The sequence below is a fragment of the Pelecanus crispus genome, chromosome 14, assembly GCF_030463565.1.
Source record: "Pelecanus crispus isolate bPelCri1 chromosome 14, bPelCri1.pri, whole genome shotgun sequence".
In the NCBI taxonomy this organism is placed as follows: domain Eukaryota; kingdom Metazoa; phylum Chordata; class Aves; order Pelecaniformes; family Pelecanidae; genus Pelecanus; species Pelecanus crispus.
The window spans coordinates 6,894,146-6,916,197 of NC_134656.1; positions in this window are offsets into that span (position 1 = coordinate 6,894,146).

The window sequence follows — 22,052 nt, forward strand, 5'->3', positions numbered from 1 at the left end:
TTAAGAAAAAGGGGGAACGTACCTCAAAATGCAAAACTTTTGGAAATAAAACTTTCCAGTATTTTGCTCCTGAGTCAATTTGCTAACATTGGAAGCTTGGACTGAACCACGCTGGAAAGATGGGCAATCGTTCACACAAATCAAAGGTAAAGAACAAGCAGTGGGAATGCAGGCTTAGTTGTCTACTCTGCCCAGTGCTTTGGCCAGCTCTGGAGAAACCTCTCTGGATGCATGGACAATCTGCTGTAGCTAAGCAAGCGATGCCAGTAGGCTAGGAAAGATACATTATTAGCAAGACCTCCTAACAACAGAGATAACTTGAAAACTATGACTTCAAAGTAAATCATGTCATCTGTTTTTGTGCAACAAAATCTTCATTCTAAGAACCCACCTACTCAGATGTGAATCATGCCAGTCATACAAATGGTCTTAAAAAAAAGTTATCAAAAGTTCTCAAACTCCAAGTACACTGAAAAGCTGTGCTAAAATTAAAAGGATTCCCTGAATAAGATAAGATCTTAATTTTAATTTTGTAATTAAAAAAAAATCTACTTATAATCCTCTTGAAAAGTGATCCCTTTGGAATGAATTGTCTTAATGCTTTACATCTGAAGGAAGCAAGGTAAGACAGTACTATACTGCATTTTCTTCTATCTGAGGGAAGCTGGAAATAATCTGGAGAAAAGATTATTTCCAACTTTCCAGCTCTTTTTCTATAATTAACAGGATGTAAGACATAACAAACAGAGGCTGAAGAAAACCACAAACTCTCCATATGGGGTTCAGTTCCTGTTTACTAGTATCCTGTTTACAGCATAGGCTTTGATGGTCAGATAATCAGGCCTCTCATGTTCCCAGAATGACCACACTTATTCTGTACTTATTTAAGGCTGGGAAGACTTTTTAATAAAAAAATATGTCGAGGAAACAAAGCAGAAAGAGATTATAACAATATGCATCACTACGGAAATACCAGACTCATTGTTATAGAATACAAAATTACCAAATACCCTTTTGTGTGAAAAAAGCAGGGCGATGCGAATTGCCAGTTCAAAGGGAGGCGAGGAACAAAGCCCCTTCCCTCCTGCCGCTGCCCTCCTCCGCTTCTGGGTCATGTAACTCCTCAGGTGGAGGAAGGAGAAATACCCATTTCCCAGGGCATCCCTGCCTGCAATTTTGTCCTTGGCCAAGGGCTCCCCTTGGGACAGGAGGCAGGTGCTGGTTTTCAACCTGCCCTCCTCGGCTCCAGGCTGGGAATGGGGAAGGAGGAGGACAACGGGATTTAGCCACAGGTTTGGCTGCCGCTTTGCTCATGCCTTTCCTCTTTAACCCAGAGGGCCAGTTCAGATCACGTCCTGGTCCAGCACAGTCTGGACATAAACCTGAATGGCACCAGAACAAACAAAATCAAACCGTTCTTATACTTGGCAGAACCAACTCCTGCCTTGTCACGCTCAATTCTGTTTTGGCTGCAATCTGTCTGGAGTGCATGCAGGACCCTCCTGTTTCTGCTATTCCTGCAGGTAGCACTGCTTCCCAGGCAGCAATTGCTTCCTAATTGCCAAGCAATGTTTTGACAGCAGTTTGTGGTGACGGTGCCGAAAGGTCTGAATTGCACATTGCCAGGGACAAACCTGTGCTATGCTGCCCGAGGAGGGCTCAGCCCTGCCAGGCTGGAGCAGGAGCACGTGCAGCTTTGGTCTCGGCAGGAGGGACCGCATCCCACAGCATGGGACACATCACCCCCAGCCGTATTTCCCTTCCCCACGGGGTCTGCGCCTGGCATGAGCACACACTTGGGTCCAAATGAGACTTTACGAAACGACTTTCAAACTACCTTGGTGCATAAGTCTGATGCACTGACTCTGCAACACAATTCATTTCTTAGCCAACCCTGGGAGACAGAAAAAGGATTCAAAATGGCAGTCTCTAGGGATAAGGAGCAATAAGGTAATTCTTCACGGAGTTGGAGAACAGGTGAAGTATTTATTAAAAAAAATATTCTAATGACCAAAAAGTTGCTGCCCATATCTCCGAGACAGCAAGGGCTTTCTGCCTTGAGTCTGCATCAAAACACAACCAGTGGAGTTTGCAGCAGGAATGGCAAAATCCCATGAGCTGCTTTCGGGGCTTTTTGTAGCCCCAAATAATAAAACTTTTGCAATATCAGGTACCCTTGTGATATTTCTGTGCCCTCAGGCACTAAGTTTGGCTTTGGAGACAGTTCCTTTCCAGTTTTGACCTGAACTGAGACCACAGCTATATGGACAAGTTCTGAACTTGGGAAAACCACAGAAACTTTGAGTCGGTACAGCAGTTTTGATGATCTCTTGCTGTGATGTCATCTTCGGCTGCCTTCTTCACAAAAGAGTATACCCTCTTCTTTACAAACAGCTTCTTCCCCTTCCTTTGTAATAGACAAATTTTAGAAACTTCATTCTATTTGGCACAGACCAATTTTTCATCATTTCGATTTTGTTACAAATATAACACCACTAATTTCATTGTTAACTTTTTGCAACATTGCTAATCATGTACAAAGTGTACTGAATGTACAAAAGTGGGAATTTATTATATTTTGAGCTGAGAATTTAAGAGTGGAGAGGCCTGCTGTAGGAGAGCTTCCTATTTTCATTTCTTCTTTAGGACTCCTGTTACAAGAGCAGTGATTTAGAGAAATTACACTTAGCAATTAAGATTTTCTCATCACTTTGCATGTGCTAAGAAAAGTTACAAGTGCTTAAGTAAATAAAATTAAGAATGATTGCTAGATAGTCACTGAGATAACATATTGTATAATAGCTTTTATCTCTAAAAGAACTGAGGTTTTGTTATAACTAAAACTGCTGAAATTATGCATTACAAATAAATAAGGTTTTGTTTATTTAGATTTTTTCCTGGTAATTTTTTTTTCATAAATAGCTTTTCATTTTGCTTTTGAATCTGTTCAGTGTTTGAAATGGTTTACATCCAAAGCCAAGATGCTATACCAGATTTACTGATGTCATATATTTGCTTTATACATTCAATGTATAAGAACAGCTCATTAGCAAGGCAGCGGAGTTAAGCTATTTACATCATCTGACAGTCTAGCCCTTATAGGGTTCTGTCTGTATCAGCTAAAATCAGGTGAATTTATAGGCTATCTCATGCTTCCTCCCCATTAGTAACACTGGATTTTTTTTTTTTTCCCCAAGGAGCATCACTCATATCTTATGAAAGAAGAGGAAAGTCCCCTTGACTCACACAGAAACACCTTAATTAGCGTAGTTTGAAAGGCATGCTGGTCAGAATATGCTTCCTCAGGGACATGGTCTCCTGGGAAAAAGGCCAATGTGTAAAAATTTCTTGGAAAAGATGGAAAACAGATGGAAACGTTTTCAACACTATTGTTTCGGTATGTAAATTATTTTAGCGCTCCTGAAGAGGATGAGATTAAAAACTTCAGAACATAATTAATAGCAATAATCTTAATATAGTTTGCACCATAAATATATCTGGCCTTCAACAGAAAAACAGAAGAGGTGTTTGGAGGGGTATCATGGGTGTGGAAGATTTCAATCTTGTTTAGCCTGAGGTTTATCTGAAGAACTCTCTTTGGCCAAGATCTCCTCTCAGTCTCCTGATTCATAGCAGTATAAATGAGGAGAGAATCTGGACCAAAAATTTTATCAGGTTTAATATCATTATAATTACCAACAGCCCATTTCACTCAGTAATTATACCATGGAGACAGAAGTTTAACTCCATCCTTGCTCTGAGATGTTGTGCTTCTAGCTGATGCCTGTGGCACCTTCATATTCATTCTTGGTTCTTTATGGCAGCACCTAATATTCCTTACAACAAAGGTAACTCTAAGTCATGTTATGGACATCCCATTTGGAGCAGAGCCCCTTCAGCAGGGACAAGGTATAACTCCGAGAAGTAATTTTTCAGTAAGAGTTAATAAGGCTGGATTTGAACCCCTAACTGAGAGGCAGCAAGCTCCATAATCAAATAACGTTCCCAAGAGCCTTTCAGCCGGCAGGAAAACCATTTAACTCCATGCAATTCCTTCCTAACCATGAGAAAGTCTTAATGATGTGTTGGTCAAACACTGTCATCAGTTCAGCACAAGGTTCGTGCAGCTCACGGGTATAATTTCATAAACTTCTTGGCTCAAGGGTACTTGCTACCTTGCAGAAGGAGCTCAGTGCCATGTTCATTAGTCAGTTGCAGCTCACAGCACCTTAATGAGGTCACTACTGTTCATCAAAAGCAAAATGACTCACTTGACACTTCTGCAAAACAAGACATCTAACAATAGAGCCGAGTCCCGACTCCTTTGTCACAAACCGATAAAGATACTTGCTGCACCACAAACACACCGCAGCTGAGAAACCTGTTATCAGTCATTAGGACAATGCTATGAACTGTTGTCAAAAGACAATTAATTTTGGAGTATTTTACTCTGGAGGACTGGAAGTATGCTAAAGATCTCATAATTTTTAAAGGACAAACATTTTGACTTTGTTGAGCTGAAGTCTGTAGAATTCATCTTACAAATTCAGTCATCTGACTGCCTGCCACAGGCCATGAGCTGCTGCCTTTCAGCGGAAAGTAAGGATTCATCATTGTTTTATTATTATTGAACATCCTTTATGTTGATAATAAATCAGTTTAACAACATCTGTCACTGGAAGGCTCCAACAATCATGCTATTGCACAAACACATATACCACCCCCTCAGCAGCCTACTGCAATCCAAGCGTTTTGGGGAAAACACTGCCTTCCTTTCAGCTTAGTGTGCTGTCTACAGCCTTCAACAACAAAATCCCCTTACCACAAACTTCCAGGAAGTGCAAAAAAGTCCTTGATGTTCATTTACAGAGGGGCCAAAAGGCCAGGTTTTCAGCTGAGAAAGTCATAATGCAGCCATGATTTTCTCAGTAAAACTGCTCTCCAAGAAAATCCTTCTCATGGTGCCTTGCTGAGAAGATTTTCCTATTCTCTTCAGTTATCAAAGAGCAATAAATATTAAATAGACTTGGTCAATGCTTTTTAATGTGGTTTCTTTTTATTGCTGGAATATGCTGCTTTGCCCAAACAGATATAGTTAGGAGGGGTGGTACAGCTTCAGTAGATTTTTTTTTTTTTCATTTCAATTATTCTTCTAAAAACAATGGTTTTGAAATGGTCAAAGAAGCTTTCTCTGGCATTTTCAGGACTGAAAAAAAATGTTCTTATTTGAAGCAGCTTTTAATTTTCAAACATAAGTTGACTTATCACAAAAAGAATTCTAAACACAGAAATGAGTGTTTTTCTGATGTGGTATGAGAAAAAGACTTGAAATATTAAGAGTTCTCAAGGTACAATTAAGCCGTTTTCTGGTGAATTCTAAGGCTAGCTATATACTGTATATACTAACAGATCAGTTGACAGCACTATGTTTTATAGAGTATACCACCAGAATAAAATCTAATCTACTAACTACGAGATATATTGAAAGTAATTGCATAAAAGTGAAACTCCCTTGATTGAAATTAGTGCCAAAATGTCCACCGAGCTGAAAACAGTAGGTCTGGATGTATCACACCCAGCATTTGCTCAGGAACAGGTCTTGCAAGAAAGATCCACTGTGACGAACCTAATCTGATTCTACTCTTACAGTCATTTATGGCTCCTCCACTACAGCTAAGACAACTTGTCACAATCTTTAGCTCCAAAAAGTCCAAAGAGAAAAGCTCTAATTGTGCTAGGATGATTTCCAGCGCATTGGAGTTAGAACTGGAAATGGGCCCTTTTTGATTGAGAATGTGACCAAGAATGGAAACTAGGGGGGGAAAAAAAGGCCCAAATCTCTCTCCAAAGTGAGTGGTGTTTAATATCCCAGCCTCTGCTTCTCAGTGGTGTATAAATGGCTCATTCAAGGAGTGAAAATATGTCTTTTTAGTAAAGTATTAACCCTACTAGAAAACAGTTTACAAAAGAGAAGTGGTCAATCTCTTCACTCAAATAACAGGTCTCTAACACATGCAATGCTGGTCCATTGGTACAAGCTCTTAAACAATACATGATAGCTCCTAGGTAACTGTAGTACTATATATGAGAGCCGTTTTATTAGTTTCCTAATTAAACTTCACAAACTTCATAGCAGTGACAGATTCTTGGTTATCTCTGCTGCAGAAATTCAGATGGGATGCCAGAGGGAAAGGATGGGGCTGTTCGTCTTATTGCATGCCAAGATTTTGTGCTACCGGTTACACTCGTCAATCTCTATCTGAAGCAGTTAAGAGCTATAAAGAATTCATTAAAAGGGCTGAGATTTAATAGAGGCACCTCAAGTTCATTAGAGATGCTGATGAAATGTGAAGCCCTTGAATCCACATGCCATCTAAGAAACCCTCAAGTAGAGTCTATTAAGTTTTGGAAGAGAGGGGAAACAAATTTTAAAAAAGCGTTACCACCCCCACCCCCCCCAATGTTTTTAATTTCTGTTATCATTGATAAAAATGATAATTTTCAGCTGTGTGCCTCCTTTTCCCCCCTCTCCCTTCACAAACAGCAAAATTACAGCAAGATCTGGGTGCTTTAGAGAGAGAAAGAGGGTAGGAAGATAAGAAATATTAGAATCTGGTTTAAACTGTGGGAAAAGCAATAAAAAGAGAAAGATTGAATGAGAGGACTCACATAGCAACTGCTGTGGAAAAAACAACTTCAACAAACCCAACTTACCCCTTGAGGTAAAATGCTGGAATCACTAGAAATGGTGAAAACGTGGTTTTTTTTCCCCTCCATCCTCTGCAGGAATTTCAACCATTCAAACATTTCAAGTTACACTGAAAGCTCAGAGGCTTTTTGGACTGAATTTCATTTGTATTTTCAACTGAATTGTTTTAGTTTTCACTTTTTCCATGAAAAACAATGCTTTTGGAAAAAAGCAAGCACCTTCTGCAAAATTATTTTCATTGCTGAAACAGCATTTACCTCTTAAAATAACAGATAAAATTACCTGTCTGAATAGAAAGGGAAGAAGAGAGAGGAAAGGAAGGAAAGACTAAAAAAAATATGGGAAACGTGGGAAATTTTCACCCCATTTGAGCTGTAAAGTATGTTGCAGAGGAGATGCCTGTTGTAGACTTGCCTTTAGTCCATCTCCAAACCCAAGCAGACTGAGCTTGTCCCTCCTGCACATTAGTCAGCTCAGTCAATACAGGCAGATCAAACCTCAAATGGCTTTTCGAAGGAGGGAAAAAAAAAAACAAAACAAAACCAAAAAACCCCCAAAACCCAATAAAATCCAGTTTCCTTCTAAAAAAAGTATTGGCTGAGTTTAGCTCAATAATGACTTCCAATCCAGCTTGGTGTGAGATATTTTCTACTGGGTCTTATAAATGAAGTAGCTTTGCCTTAGACAGTTTTTCCTCTATGTATAAAGACTTATATACCAAAGGCACAGGGAGTTTCTGTGGCCAAATGAAATTAATTTTGTGCACAAGGCATCCCTGCCAGGAAGGGATTATAGCCCAGGTAATAAAAGACATTCCCTAACGAGTATACATGTGAGAAAAGGCAGAGTGGCTCCACAGAATATTTGATTTGGGAGCGCTGTCACCCTCACAACGTGGGCAGCTGAGCCTGCGTGCGCAACGTCGGCTGCACACTGGCAGATGGTACGTGCAGTCTCTGGAGATGTGGATGCAAATGACATATACTTCTCTGAATACCAAGCGTTTGCATTTTCTGTATCTCAGGATGCAAATATAGTTGAGAAAATTAAAGTTCGCATCTAGATGGAGATTGAAATCTGAAGTTCCCACAGATTTAGAGGTGTTCTCGTTTCAACCATTCTAGAGATATACCTGGGCCATACTGAAATACACCATAAACTTATGCTGTAACAGGAGAAATTTCAACAGAAACCTTACCAAACAGGTCATGAGAATACATTATCTTCTTTTCTCAGCCGCCACCCCCCCCCCCCCCTTTTATGTTGAAATAAACCCCTATTCCTGTAGTTTTATGTAAATTCTGCTTTTTTTCTCATAAAGATTTCACAGCGAATAGCAAACACAACTGAAGTATCCAAACCAGTGTCAGCAGAACAAATTATCTCCCTGGCCAACACCTAACATGTCAAGATCTAATTTAGGAGGTATTTCTTCAAACCATCAGCAACAAACACAGCAGAGTTATTTGTGTGTTGCCCACACAGATGCTGCATCATTGCTTGAGAGAAGGAGCCCCATGCATGTAACCTACAGAGCAAAAGCAGGGCTGACCCAGTGAAGATCAGCATCAAAACAAATCCAGAAAACATTTGTAGACAAAGACAAATTCACACTATGAAGCAGAAAGCATTCGCATCTGAGATCTCCTTCAGCAAGGCAAACACACTACTGCAATCACATGGCACCAGTGAGACAGTACACATACAGAAACACACAAAGAGACAGTGCCAAATAAAACCATAACAAGCTTTTGTAATGCTAGGGAATAAGACTTACCTGAGTTAGATAAGGCAGAAAAGCCTCATTTTGAACTTAAAACCCACCTAAGAAGGGGGGGATTTGTGCTGTTTCGATTATTGTTTTCAGGTGCAGCAATTCACCCTGAACCAATTTCAGGTGCCCTGTCCCTCTCCATGCTTTCAGGAGAACTCAAGCAACTTGTCCGGTTTCCCAGGCAGTGCAGGGACTCTCCAGTGCCCATCAGCAATGCTGTTTAAAGGGGAGATTGAGCTGGAACCAATCCATACCCAACATAGTAAATGGTGTGAATCACCTGAGATCTGGTGCACATAACCCACTGTCCAACTGATATCAGAAAAAGTACATGGCCTTACAGACACATAAGACACAGGTGCAGACGCAGAGACAAGTCACCTGAACTTGTGGTGCTGCTCTGTATTGGCCTGGCTCACAGAATCCAGCAGTCTGTGAAGTGGAGATGCTAATAAATTCCTAAAAGAAACTGTTCCTGGAGCTAGGATTTATGTAACAATTCACTGCAAAGACATGGCCCTTTCCAACCATCATGCAGACAGTCAGTGACAAAAGTCAGCCCAAAGAATACTAATTTTCTAACTCTGTGCTTAAACTGCAGAAGAACCTAGAGTCCTCACGCTGCAGAGTGGGTAGTTCAGATGCATAGATGTTTATGCATTTTCTTATGCCTTTTTAAGTATAGATGCCTGTCTTCGAGTGTGATAGAAAAAGCACTGGTTCATCTCTCCATGTCTTACTGCTGAAGAAAAACAGTGGCAGTAGATTAAAGGCTAAGCTGAGCTACACTGAGGACCCAGAAGCCCTTGAGCAATCAGGAAAACTCTTTGTGGTTTTGTGCCTTCAAGTAGTATTAGCACCCAAACTTTTATACACTTCTCTAAAAAGAAGTGAAACTTCTAACCTCCGTACTTGCTTCTCTTTGAGGTTCAAGACATTTATCCTCTAGCACCACCTGCAAAAAATTGCCTATGAGTTACAGCTGTGCTTTACTCACAAAAATAGACATCTGCCTTTGTCCTGCATTTATGTTTAGCAGTATTAGTAATCTAGGTGAAGACATTGTTATGCCAGCATGGATTAGTTACACAATCACCTCTTGTAGAGGGTGTGGGAAACTCATTACATCCCTACAAGAGAGAGCAAAAAGATAAAGAATAGCTTTTTTTAATACAGAAGACTCCCAAACAGTAATGAATACAGCCAACTACGGAGCCCACCAAGCAAGCAGGTGAAAATATATTAATGCGAACATTTACTGTAACAAGTCTCTTTTTTCCCCTCGAGACATTTCTGCTCATTCAAAATGTGCAGCAATAAATCAAATTAGATCAAATACAACTGTCTGAAAGGAAGCCACACAATAATCAGTTTTGAATTTTCCCACCCCTCTCCCATAAAAAGCCAGTACAGTATTACAGAAAGTTAATATGTGCATCTAACCCATTATATCTGGCTTGAAACTGTATAAAATGACATCTGATAGCAGCTTGTATGGACAAGCTCTTATTAAACGTAATTACTCAACAAGGTCTATCCTAAATCAGTTAATGATCGGCAACAGACAGATAGAAATGTACTAGTATTCCCTGACTTTGCATATTATGGGAATAGTTTTTAATATTAAAAAGTTCATATCATTCCTACTTACACTTTGATTTACTACTCATGAAGTGAATGTGAAATCTGATTACATTAATTGAGCATGTTGTCAGATTGTCGCCTTTCTCCTTTTTAATTGCCTCCCGTCTCTTTCATTATCCCTGACAAGCCACATTTTCAGCCTAACTTCCAGTTTTGCATGCCTGGTTTTTCCATATGCAGTGCTACAAAACTGGTTATTCTCTGAGTTTCCACAAACTGCATGATCTTGTTGGGGTAGCCGGGACGCCAAAGTAAGACATGTGTTCACTGTGAGCATACACGGTTGTTTGTATTTCCTGCTACAGTGAGACAAAAATGCAAAATTAGAAAATTGTTAGAGGACGTAAAGGGCAGCATTTCTGGGCCTGTGCATGATTATCTATGCTATTACAGGCATTATAACTATCTACTGTATTGACTATTTGGAGGAATTAATAATTCCTTGTATGTGGATTTGTCCTGTAGTGCCTCAGCTGTTCAAATTCAAAACAGTATAAAAACCCATCTCAGAGCTCTGTATGGTGATTCAATGGGTGGTTGTACATTCTCAGCGGATACTTACAACTACTCTTTCCAAACTGCAGAGCAGCCTTTCCCTACTTTGAGGAACATCGTGTGTGTTTTACTGTGAGCTTGCTCCTGCAATGTGGGAATCTGTGCAGAGCTGAGCAGCAACAGGCACTAGAAGACTCAAAGAAGCCTTTCACTTCGTGGCCGCCTCCTCCCTTCCTCCTAACACCCTGAACTGAATCCCCAAACTACACAAAAAGAATTCTCCCAGTAACTGAATTCCGCTCTAGCTTGGCCAACACCATCTTAAGTTTCTTGATACCTCCTTGATTTCTACAAAACACTGTAATCTGCCTGGGAGTTAATGAAGGGGTTAATTAGTTAGGTAGTCCCCTTACACCCCCGCTGTATTCATTTGTTTTAGGTGAAGTTACACCTAGTTTTAAACTGCCACTGTAGGAGAGTCCCAACTTGTTTTGCTATCAGTCGGCTTTGATAATTTGCCAAGGAGCTAATCCTGCCTGACATGCAACTCGCAAGATATACCTCACCTGTGCTTTATCAAAGCAGTTAACCTGCGCTTTAAAAGCAGTAAGTGTAATCCTGCCAATGGTTGTTGCAGCTGCCTGGAAACACATTTTGTAAATGATTCTGCATGGGTTTTGCTTTTTTTTTTTTTTTTTTCCCTTCCTTCAGGAGCTTTGTCTCTCACAGTGAGCTCTTGCTGTGTTTATGGAGTCACCTTCTGTCCTAGAAATTTGCCGTGTTGTGATGCAGGCTCCCGGCGGCTGTGGGACTTGGAAGGGAATAGTTCATTGCTAAGACAAACACGTTTGCTGACAGTGTAATTACTGCCTTCCCCAATATTTTTCCTTGTTTTCTTAAATGCAGGACACCTACAGTCACAATAGCAATATATCATTTGCCTGTAGCACAGCTTTCTTTCCCCTGTAAAGTGTTAATGAAGTTCCTGTCCTTGTTTTTGCAGTAATTGTAAAAGCATGTTGGATAATATACTAGCCACACTTTATTAAAATACTGGCCACACTTTATTAAAACCTAACAATCTGATCCTGTGCTCCCTGCTAAGGAGAGAGCTAACTTTAATTTCATTTGGAGTTCATTTCAGCATGCTCAGATCTCACACTTGGTTTTAATTCTTCCAGGGCCTGATCTGAAGACAATGTGCCCAGTTGCAGCACATTCAGCTGTTTCATATTTGACTGCAGCCACGTCCGCATGACTTTCTAACTCGAGGCCTGATCCTGCAAGGTGCTGAGAGTGCAGAGGGCTTGCTGCAAGCCCTCCGGTTCCCACTGATGTCTACGGGGAAACCGAGGCAGCTCTGTGCCACTCAGGACGGGTGTACCCAGGCGGGTGGCTCTGGGGTGGGTCGGGGAGGTCCATGCGGACCTGCTCTGAGGCCGCCTTGCAGAGTGCCTTGGGACGTCGGGGACACCCAGAGCTTGCAAGGACCTTGCCACAGCATGACTCAGCATGGCGGTGATTTGAAGGGGACAATGGAGGGGGTGGTGGCAGCTAATTATCTGACAATTATTATTGTTGAATAGTCCTTCCAAGGGACAAGGACAAGGATGAGTCTCAAGTGTCTGCCTTTTTCCTTTTTTTTTTTTTTTTTTCCTTTCTTTTTGATGATCTTAACATGTGGGTCTTGCACAGATGGAGGTGGGATGAAGTGGTGAAATCCAAGGGCCACTTGGGGTCATTCTGGCTATTCCATTGCAACTGCTGTGGTAGACGATAGGAGCAGACGTACATAGCACTGTTCATCCACAGGCCTGGAATGAGGTCGGTTCAATCACCACCATTTTACCTGCAGGGAAACTGAGGCACGCGATGCCCTGTCTGGTGTTACAGACCTGGGGGTGGCAGTTCCCTAAGAAGCTGTCCTTGAGACTTTTTTTGTGCAAGTCTCTACCCAGAATAACTGCAAAGCTAGTGTTGCCAGCATTGCTGTTATCCATACAACTTCCTCTCTGTGAACAGTAGAACTTCTTCATTCTCTCTTATGTCTTTCTACCCATAAGCTCATCACAAACTAAGCGTGGAAGCACGTGGATGTCTGTGTACAGGGAATATCTTACTATTTATGAGAAGATAGGCAGCAAAGCACATTGCTGTATTATTTCTGAGGTGAGATATTGCTAAAGGTAACTAAGCCATCAAACTCTTAGGTGTTACAGCACAAAAAGGAGCCTCTTGTTTGAAATCTCAGTAGAAGAAAGCATTAGTGCAGGTGAAAGATGTAAAGTGCAGAATGAAATAGTGTGAACTTGGACAGGAGAAGAAAAGGTCCATACAAAGCTTGTGAGGCAGAACCCGTTGGCCTCTCATCTTGAGGCGTCACCTCTACAACTAATGCACAACATTCTCTTATGTCTTCTCTGATGACAACGCTCTTTGATTTTCTGAAGGAAACATCATTGAAAAATGTGTGGCTCTTTCTGCGTGTGATTAAACCATTAAAAGAATGGCCACAGTGTACAGAATCACTCAAAAATGTCATGCAGACGAGCACCCAAATACTTCTTTGTCAGAAAGTGATTAGCTCAGCTGGATTTCCTGGTTAAATACAAGGTTAGATAAATACTTGAATAAACTTCTTTCAGCAAGGACAGGATCAAGGAGAATGTCTTATTTTTGTGCTGACAAAGTTTTGCTGGTTACAGATTGATTATATCTTTAATTTAAGACTATTATTTTCCATTTTTGGTGATTCACAAAGGGAGAGATTCCCCCACTGTTTGTACTGCTCGAGTCATCAGGAAGAGCAACTCCAGCTGCCCCTTGAGACCGTCGGGAGGTGGTGGGTCAGGAGTGGAAAGTTCAGGTGACCTCTGGTGCTGTTTTGGGGGGATGCCCACCTGGAGAGCTGCGAGGATTGCCGGCAGCACTCCCGCTGGGCAGCCCTGGACACTGCTAGACCTTTTCTGGCATTCCACTGCCTCCTCCTTTTTCACATTCCTGTTGCAGAGTGACCTGCTGTGGAGCAGGGAGCCAAACTTCCCACCAGTGATGCTCCACACCATCCAGGCCACAAGCAAACTCACTATTAAAGTGTCTTTCTTATTCTACCTCCTCCCGGGATAAGGTTCTGGCCCACAGGCAACGCAAAAGACTTTGGAGCCCACTGCAGCAGTATCTTGCCTTCAGCCAACAGTGGACTTGAGCTGCATCATGTGTTAGTTACAAAATATGGCTAGCATCTAATTTTAAATTGGGAGTCCTGCCACAGCTAAGAAAATGGGAAAATTTTTTTGTTCTTGCTTAGTGGAATGAGAAAGATTCATGCAACACTTGTGTTTTCCTGCACACCCACTGCCAATACGAATGTAAGTACTTGTGTAAATAATTGTGCAGCAATTGTTTGGGGCCAGAGCTAACTGTGGCTTGTGAGGGAGGAAACGTTACTGTCAGGTAGGAATGAATTCTGGGTCTGTGTTTTGTGCTTAGATGTAACAGGGAGCGTCTGCTACAATTACAGTGGTGAGAGCCCAGAAAAAGTATTCCTTGGATTTGCATGTAGTTCAGCTACATAACTAGGTGTAAAGAAGGTATAATGACATTTACCTTTTTGTTCATCTGGGAAAGTTTGTGTGGTTAATGAGCATTCTCAAATGGACACCATAAAAGAGCTCAATGCTATTTATCGCTGCTCTCTAATTCCAACACTCCAAACATTTATGCTGTGTAACACAGATCAGCTGACACTGATGATCTGGGACATAAGACAGCTCCATGTTTCTATTTCTATTCTTTTAATTAAAAGGTTAGGAAACTACAGTCTGACCTTCAAATGAAAGGTACTGTGAAATGAGAATGTTGGTAAGACTGCAGGTCAGTTTAGATTTGTTCATAGAAAATCCTAGACTGGCATATTGCCCTGATCTATAGGACTAACAGTTAGGAGGTATTGTAGCTTCAGCATGTAAGGAGTTATTCAGTATTCAAGGCAAGGAAATGGCACAGAATGAAGCCTAGAGTCTGAGTGTGAAATAAAGCAAAAACACTGCCATAAAAATAGAAGGCGCAATAGTCTTCCACGTTGCATCTTTGGAAAAGATTAATTTGTTTGGCTGCTATTGTGAAAGCTCAGATACAGCACATGGCTCCAGCGCCAACTTCTGAACTTAATGGAGCCACAAAAGGGCTGGGTGGTGAATAACTTTGAAGAGCGAAACATCAAACCAGCCTCAACTTGAATTTGAGAAACATCCTAAACCAAACCCAAACAATGCTGCTGAGTGAATGATTCAGGGGATTGGTACGACCCTCCACATTTAATGTGGAGCAGTGGAAAGGCTGATAATAAAGCCCAATAGAATACCTCTTTCCAGGCCAGAGCAGAACAACAAATAATAAATGAAGGAGACATATTTGTCCCTGGTTAGGCATAATTAAAATCACCCTCTTTGAAGCAGGTATGCATTGCTGTCCCTATTTCCTGAATGAAAGTCTTCACCAGGATATTTAAGTTTCTGGCATGCACTGTAATAATTGATGATATTTTTCCATGGCATTTGCTACGTGGGAGACTCACTTGATGGCCTCTGTTCTCATAGTTCCTCAGCAATTTATGCACTGACAGCAGTGCTGCACGGCCTTTTCCTTGTGCATCAAAGTCATGCCAGCTAGTGTGTGTCATTGAAGGGGGACTTGATAGATTAAAATCTTCCAGAAGGCAGAATCCTTGAAAAGTCTCTATTTCTATCGCCCACCCTGCTGTGTGAGTAAATCCATTACAACTAGACACACAGATATGATTCTGTTGTTTCCATTTAAAATGAGCCAGGTCCCCCACCCTGACTTCCCATCTAGGGTGCATGTCTGTATTTCCTTTATTTGGAAAGCAGGATGCATGGACGTTCAGGTCAAGGTCTGGCGTGGAGCTGGGATCCAGCCATCCATGGGGTCGTATGTGGACCAGAGAGAACAGGAACTCTCCAGCCCACACCTGGCCATGACTCACGGGGCTCCAGCAATTCTCCTGACCCGCTTTGGGCTGCCTGATAACCAACAGTGACTGTGCTGGGGCTGTGTATCCAGCAGTGAATTCAAAAAGCTCTTCTGCTCCACCTCAGTCCCCTGATTCTGGCCTGAATCACTCACAGCCTGACAGCATGGAGGGGAGCTCACGGAAGGCACAAAGCATAAGCATCTTCCTGATATAAAAAGATTCAGAAAGGTAAAGAACCTGGCAGTTGACTCCTTTGCTTCATCATCTCTCTATTCTCCCAAAGGTTTTAACCCTTGGACAACCTTTCTTCCAACACAGAAAGCCATTACAAAAACTAAAAATGGGATCCAGATCTGCTGAAATCTGGGCCCATGTAGCAGCAGCCTGCAGTTCCCGGGTAAACGTAAATCCCTGGCTGGAAGAATATTTACTTACATCTGACACTACTGATATGGAACAACTTTTTTTCATAAAGTACCTTAGGATGTTAGATGAAATGAAAAGTGTTGCAACAAAGCACAGACAGCATTCATAACAGTGCTAATAATAGCAGCACCTGCAGTCACTGCTCCCATAAATAGAGACCAACATGAGATAACTCCTTGCATTTAAATCAGATCACCAGAATATTTTTGCCTTAAGCAAAAATGATATAATGAATATTTTATCATTATAGATGCTTGCAAGCATAAGCCATGCTTGAGAGTGTTTAGGAAGATGTGCAGCTTTTCCCCACTGTCAGGTATAACACACTGGATTGCCATGTTACATGGAGAAAGGCAGAGAAAACACTTATCTCCTCCCTATTTTCTTAACTGGAAAAGATAAAATCTTGTCCTCCTGATTACTATCATATTGTGAAGTTACCAAAGGAAATGAAATGGCTCACTTTGGAAGTAACCTATTACATTCGCCTGTTGTTTTGGTTTTTTTTTTTCTTCCCAATTCTAGGACAGAGATGTCTGCCCTGGCTAATTATGAGATTCAGACCCAGAAGATCACTACTTACCCCTTGCTATTTTTACTTTTCCCTGCAGCCCTTCTTCTTCTCTTAATCTCTCTGGACTGTCAGCTCTTTAGTGAAGGGAATTGATTATGGTAGGTACCTGTACTGCTTTCACCTGCAATGATGTAGTACACACTTTTGTGTGTGAACACTATATATTGTTCTCTGCGGCTCATTCAGAAACCAAAATTACAAGCTGCTGAATGAGGACAGAGCAGCAAACAAGATTTGATCTAAATGACAGACCTGGAAAGAGCAAATACGAATGAGATGCAGGTAATTTTGGATGTACTTTTGGATCCCAAATTTTACTGACCATAGAAAAGAGAAAGGATATGGCAACAAAGAGTATGAAACGGACTCAGATGCTTTTGGGTGTTGATAGATGAGTTTGTTCTCCCAGAGTCCCTAATTTTGAGGTAAGCCATCCTGCCATCACACCGCAGGTGTTTCTTAGGGCTACCAACGCTGCAGGTAACACGACAGCTGAGGAGACATTCTCCTTACAGAAGTTCTAGCAGGGCTTTCCCAGATCTAGTGATGGTGCACTTGGTGGCCAAATGATGGAAAGGGCTATTTTGGCCTTAAAACTTCCCTGAGTTCTGCACCACTTGATAGTATTGATATCATCTGGTCTTAAGCTCTTCTTACATTAAGTGTGACTGCTGTAGCTCAATGAAGAAAGAAAGAAAAAAGATTTATTTGACCTGAGGCTGAACTTCTTTTCTAAGTCCCAATCCATGGGTTTTCTGACTTCTCCACTACCTTACTTTTCCTCCTCATATGCAGTTTTTCCTCTCCTTGCTTCCACCCCTTCATCTTCCCATCTCTCTTGCCCCCTTTCTCTTTCCTTTTCTTATTTCTCTTCGGGCTTTTCTTTCCATTGCCTATGTCTCCCCACTGCACTTCTGCCCTCCAACCCCACAACAACCCAAACTCTGAAAGAAGCCCTTAATCCTCTCCTAATCTCAGGCATACAGTAATTAGCTGGACATAATATTTTTGCTGCTCTGTGTTGGCAAAGTAACAGGGAAGCTTCCATCTCTGCCCTGCTGGGAGAGCAGCCACTAGCAGAGCAGTACAGTCGCTTTGGAGAAGCGCCAGATTTATGGATTAGCTGCTGCAAACCAGAGGGTGGATGAAAAACTCTTCTGGGAAGTGGGAAAACAGGAATAAATCTACCTTCTCAGCTGGGTTCAAGATTGCTCTTTGCTTTTTGAGATCTCACAGATTCTCAGGCCAGTAGGGCTCAATATAATCCTTAGTCGAGCAACTACCTCCCCACTCCAGGCAGGTAGGTAAGACCAGCAAGGCCATTACTCACCTTGGAGGACAGCCAAAAGAGGTTGCTTTGCTTATTTCACATACTTTATCACTTGCAAGTTGTGTGGTGGGGGGGCTCAGAGATGGCTCAAGGGATCCCAGCTGGGAGGGGAGGTGTGTGGGGCGATCGCTGCTCCCAGCCAGGCACAGATACTACAGAAGTCCCGTATTCCTACAGAAATGGCTTGGGATGAAACCACACCACCTGAAAGGCTCAGTGACATGCTTCTTGGCCTTTTGGCTAAGATCAAATGTAGAAGAGGCCACTTCACTCAATTCAAAACCACTTTCTCAGGAAGGGATGGGGCACTTTCACAGGAACCAAAGCTTCGACTTGACTTAAATTTGCTTAAAAACAGAAATGCAGTCTTTAAGTTTCTATTCCCTTGTTAGAGTCTTTTCCTTACTGCTACATACTGACTCATTAACAAATTAACATGTTTTGATTCCACTGTGAAAGTCTTGAGATAATTATTACAGCTATGGTCCTGGGGCTGAAGAACTGTGGTTCTAAAACACTTTTATAAACTACAAATTGGATGCTTTTCATAAAGGTTATCTAATTTTAATTACAATTTCCCCTCAGGCAATTCTTTCTTTGCTTTGAAGTTGCTGGAGTTTTGTCATCCTTGGGGAGTGAGCAGTTTCAGATTATCATCATGTCAGATTTTACGTCCATAGAAACACTTTTTCAACAGTTCTCTTACATGAGACAAGCTTTCATCTCTGGGAGTTTTATTGGTCTGAAAAGTAAGACAAGCAACTTAAGTGTAAGTGATGTCCTACTTGTAATATGAAAAAAATCACTCTAAACATATACATTAGCCACTAAAATAAACAGCAATTACTGTCCCTGCAGAGACAATTGCAGAATGGAAAAATATGACATTATTTTCAATTAACTATTTTTTTCAGTTAAGTGTTTGCCCTTTTCAATCAGTATTTTATCTGCCTGAGCCATGAACACCTGCGAACAAGGGAAGGGGGCAGCAAAGGAGTACTGAAATGAGCAGCTCATCTCTTGGAAGAAGGCCCAGTCAAGATATGACATCTGCCCACCAATTTAGGCACCAACTGAGGTTTGCGCTTTCCAAGCCCTGACAGCACACCCCTGAGTATCAGCATTAGTTTTGACCATTAGGCTGGTGCTGGGTGCATTTCACATGAGTAATGGCATAATACTTAGCGTTCTGCTTTCATCAGGAGCAGATACGGTCCCTCCCTTCAGTGCATTATATGCTTGCCGCCCATATATAACATGTAATCTCTTGCACTTCGTTGCCAAGATGTTTGTTGATGTTTGTCAAAGCCAAGGAAAAGAAGGATTTAGCACATAAACATCTCCTTATGAAGGGCTGATTTGTTTGTGTTTTAAGCCTCAGGCACTATGTCCAAGGGACAAGATGTTAAATTCGAAGCGTACCAACTACATTTGTGTCGGTGATTTTTCTTGTCAGAAATGTTATTGAAGAAGCCATTTGGGTTTGCACAGCCAATAGCAGTGCTGACATTACAAGGTACTGCCTCACAGGTTCGATAGGCTGCCAACATGTTTGCTCCTGCAATGCTCTCACAACTGAACCTGCAATAAAACAACCAGCAAATTAAGGATGCTTAAACCATTCTGAGTGTTTAGACCTTTAGCCTGCATAGTTTTAAGGCACTAAGAGATAGAAGAGCAAATAGCTAATAAAAACAAACAAATGAACACAAAGCATGAGAGGTTTGCTAGTGAAGAAGAAAACAACGTGTATGGGGAGTGGAAGACATATGCAAGTTTCTGCTCTCATCTTTGACATTCCTGAGCTAACAAACAAGAATCAGCCCAAGCAGAATCAAGAAGTGACTCTGAGAAAAAAGTACTGTAGGATCATTGCTTACATGCAAATGCTATTCCTACTGGAATAATTGCCTTCATGGGGATTTCTAATGATGTAAGATTACATGAAATTTTCAGATTTTACTTCCTTTTCATCCCCCCCAAGACCCTGTCTTTGTACAAGACATCTTGGATCCTGTTCACAGGAACTAAACCAGGCACTTTCAATTGAAGAAGATCAGATGAATTAGTCTGAGTTGATTGAAATCCCTTTTAAATTTCCATAGTCTTTTAAAATCACTTGAATTCAGGCTGCAGCTTCAACCATCTAAGTTTTTCAGGCAGAAAAACTGTGCTTTTTGCCCGCATAAACAGGGTCTATGTTTTCCTGAAATGCTGCTCCATTGCACCCATTGTTCCCAGCTCTGTCCCCAACAGCCGACAGGGAAACAATGCAGGAGTTACTGTGAAGGAGCCCTGGTTTCAGAGACCAGATGTGGCTGCAGAAGCAGCTGTCTTTACAAAAGTGTGTGGAGTCTCACAGCCCAGGAACCACCAGTTAAAGAAAAGTCACAGAATTTTTAAAGGGAGTGGGAGAAAGAAGTCTGGGCTGGCTGCAGTGACTCCAAGCACATGGACACAGCTTCAGGTATTGGTCAGAGGATTGCTGGTCAAGCAAGAGCAGGAAACAACCAGCTCTGAGAGGAAACCAAACGCCCATCCCAGCTGCTCGCTTTGCCCGCTCCGAGGCACTGCTGGCTTCAAGAGGCGCCTGGTGGCAGGTAACTCCCCATGCGATCCACGCTTCGGTTTTTATTACCCCAGCTATTAGGCAGCATTTAGCAACATGAATTTCACATTACTGACACATCAGGTCAGCAGATTCCCATTGTTTCACACCATTGCTATAAAGTTGTGAGCACACCGAGCATGCCACACGCACCCATAGTCACCCCGGCGCGCGGCGCGCAGCCTCCCGGCTCCATCCTGTGCCATGACAACCTCTGCGCTGATGGGTTTGTTGCTTGCAGCAGTGGTTGGGACAGTGGATCCCCAGCCAGCTCCCCTGCAGCAAGGGAACCAGCAAAACCTTGGCCAAATATGACCAGCGGGGTTAGCTCAGTTGGTTAGAGCATGGTGCTAAATACAGATTCCTTACTATGTCTGCTCAGTGCCGCACCAGCCACTGGTGTCTGAAAAAAGAGAAAACTAGGGTTTTCCTTCTAGTTGCCTCTAAAGTGTCCCTGCAATCAAGTTATAAAGCACTGTGTGACCCTCTGGCATTTGGGTTGGCCAAAGGGGTCTCAAATTAACAAGATCTCCTATCAACAAAAAGAAGGTTTAAAAAAAAAAAAGATGGAGGTGGCCTTTTTTGGTCTTTCTTGTTCTAACACAGTTTTAGGTAACTGCTGAAATCAAAAGAGCTATTCTGGATTTATTTCTGCAGCTCCATTTACTATTGGCTTGTGATTTTTAGTGGTAAAGGATGTCATATGGAAGACATAGTCTTCATGACCACCGATGATTCAAGGAATTCCCTAATTTTCAGAAGGGCAAATTGGAAGAACAGGTCTCGGGGCTGCAAGTGGAGTCACTGGCAAATCAGGTTCAGTTACCTTGGGCTAAATCATCCTAAAAAGGTGTCAAATCTGTGAGAATTTCAGGTGGCCAACGTGCCTCAGTTCTTTCAAATAAATGTCACTTCCCTTTCACCAACTGGTTCGAGCGTCATAAGAGCTGGTTTCCCTCTAAAAACTGTCCAGAAGAAGGTCTGACAGCGCCATGCACTTCCAAAGGGAGATTAGCGCATTCAGACGTAAAAGTGGAGCTCACTGTTAAACTACGCAGATATCAAACTTTTCACGGCAAGGATTTAAATGACATAGGTTCTTTGCCGGTTTGAGCACAATGTCCTCCTTTCAATCCTTTCCTCTGACCAGGCTGTTCCAACCAGGTAGAAATCCATCTGATTTTGAGCTGCAGCCAGCTCAAAAAAACTCTTGTTTTTCTGTGTCCCTCCCAGGGCAGATCTGCAGCCCTCTAGGTCCTGTGGCCTCCAAAGGGAGAGCTGTGACAGACCCCCAGCCCTCCATTTACAGCTTTCTGGAGCTAGTCCCATCAACTTGCTTCTCCCCAAAGTAGGGACATGATGGTTTTCTAAGGAACATCGTCAGCCCTCAGCATATGCTTCCTCACAGAGGCCCCTGACATATATGCTGGTACTAAACATTCCTCATTATGAACCCCAATTAACTGTACACATGCCATGACCCACAGCTATGTCAAAAT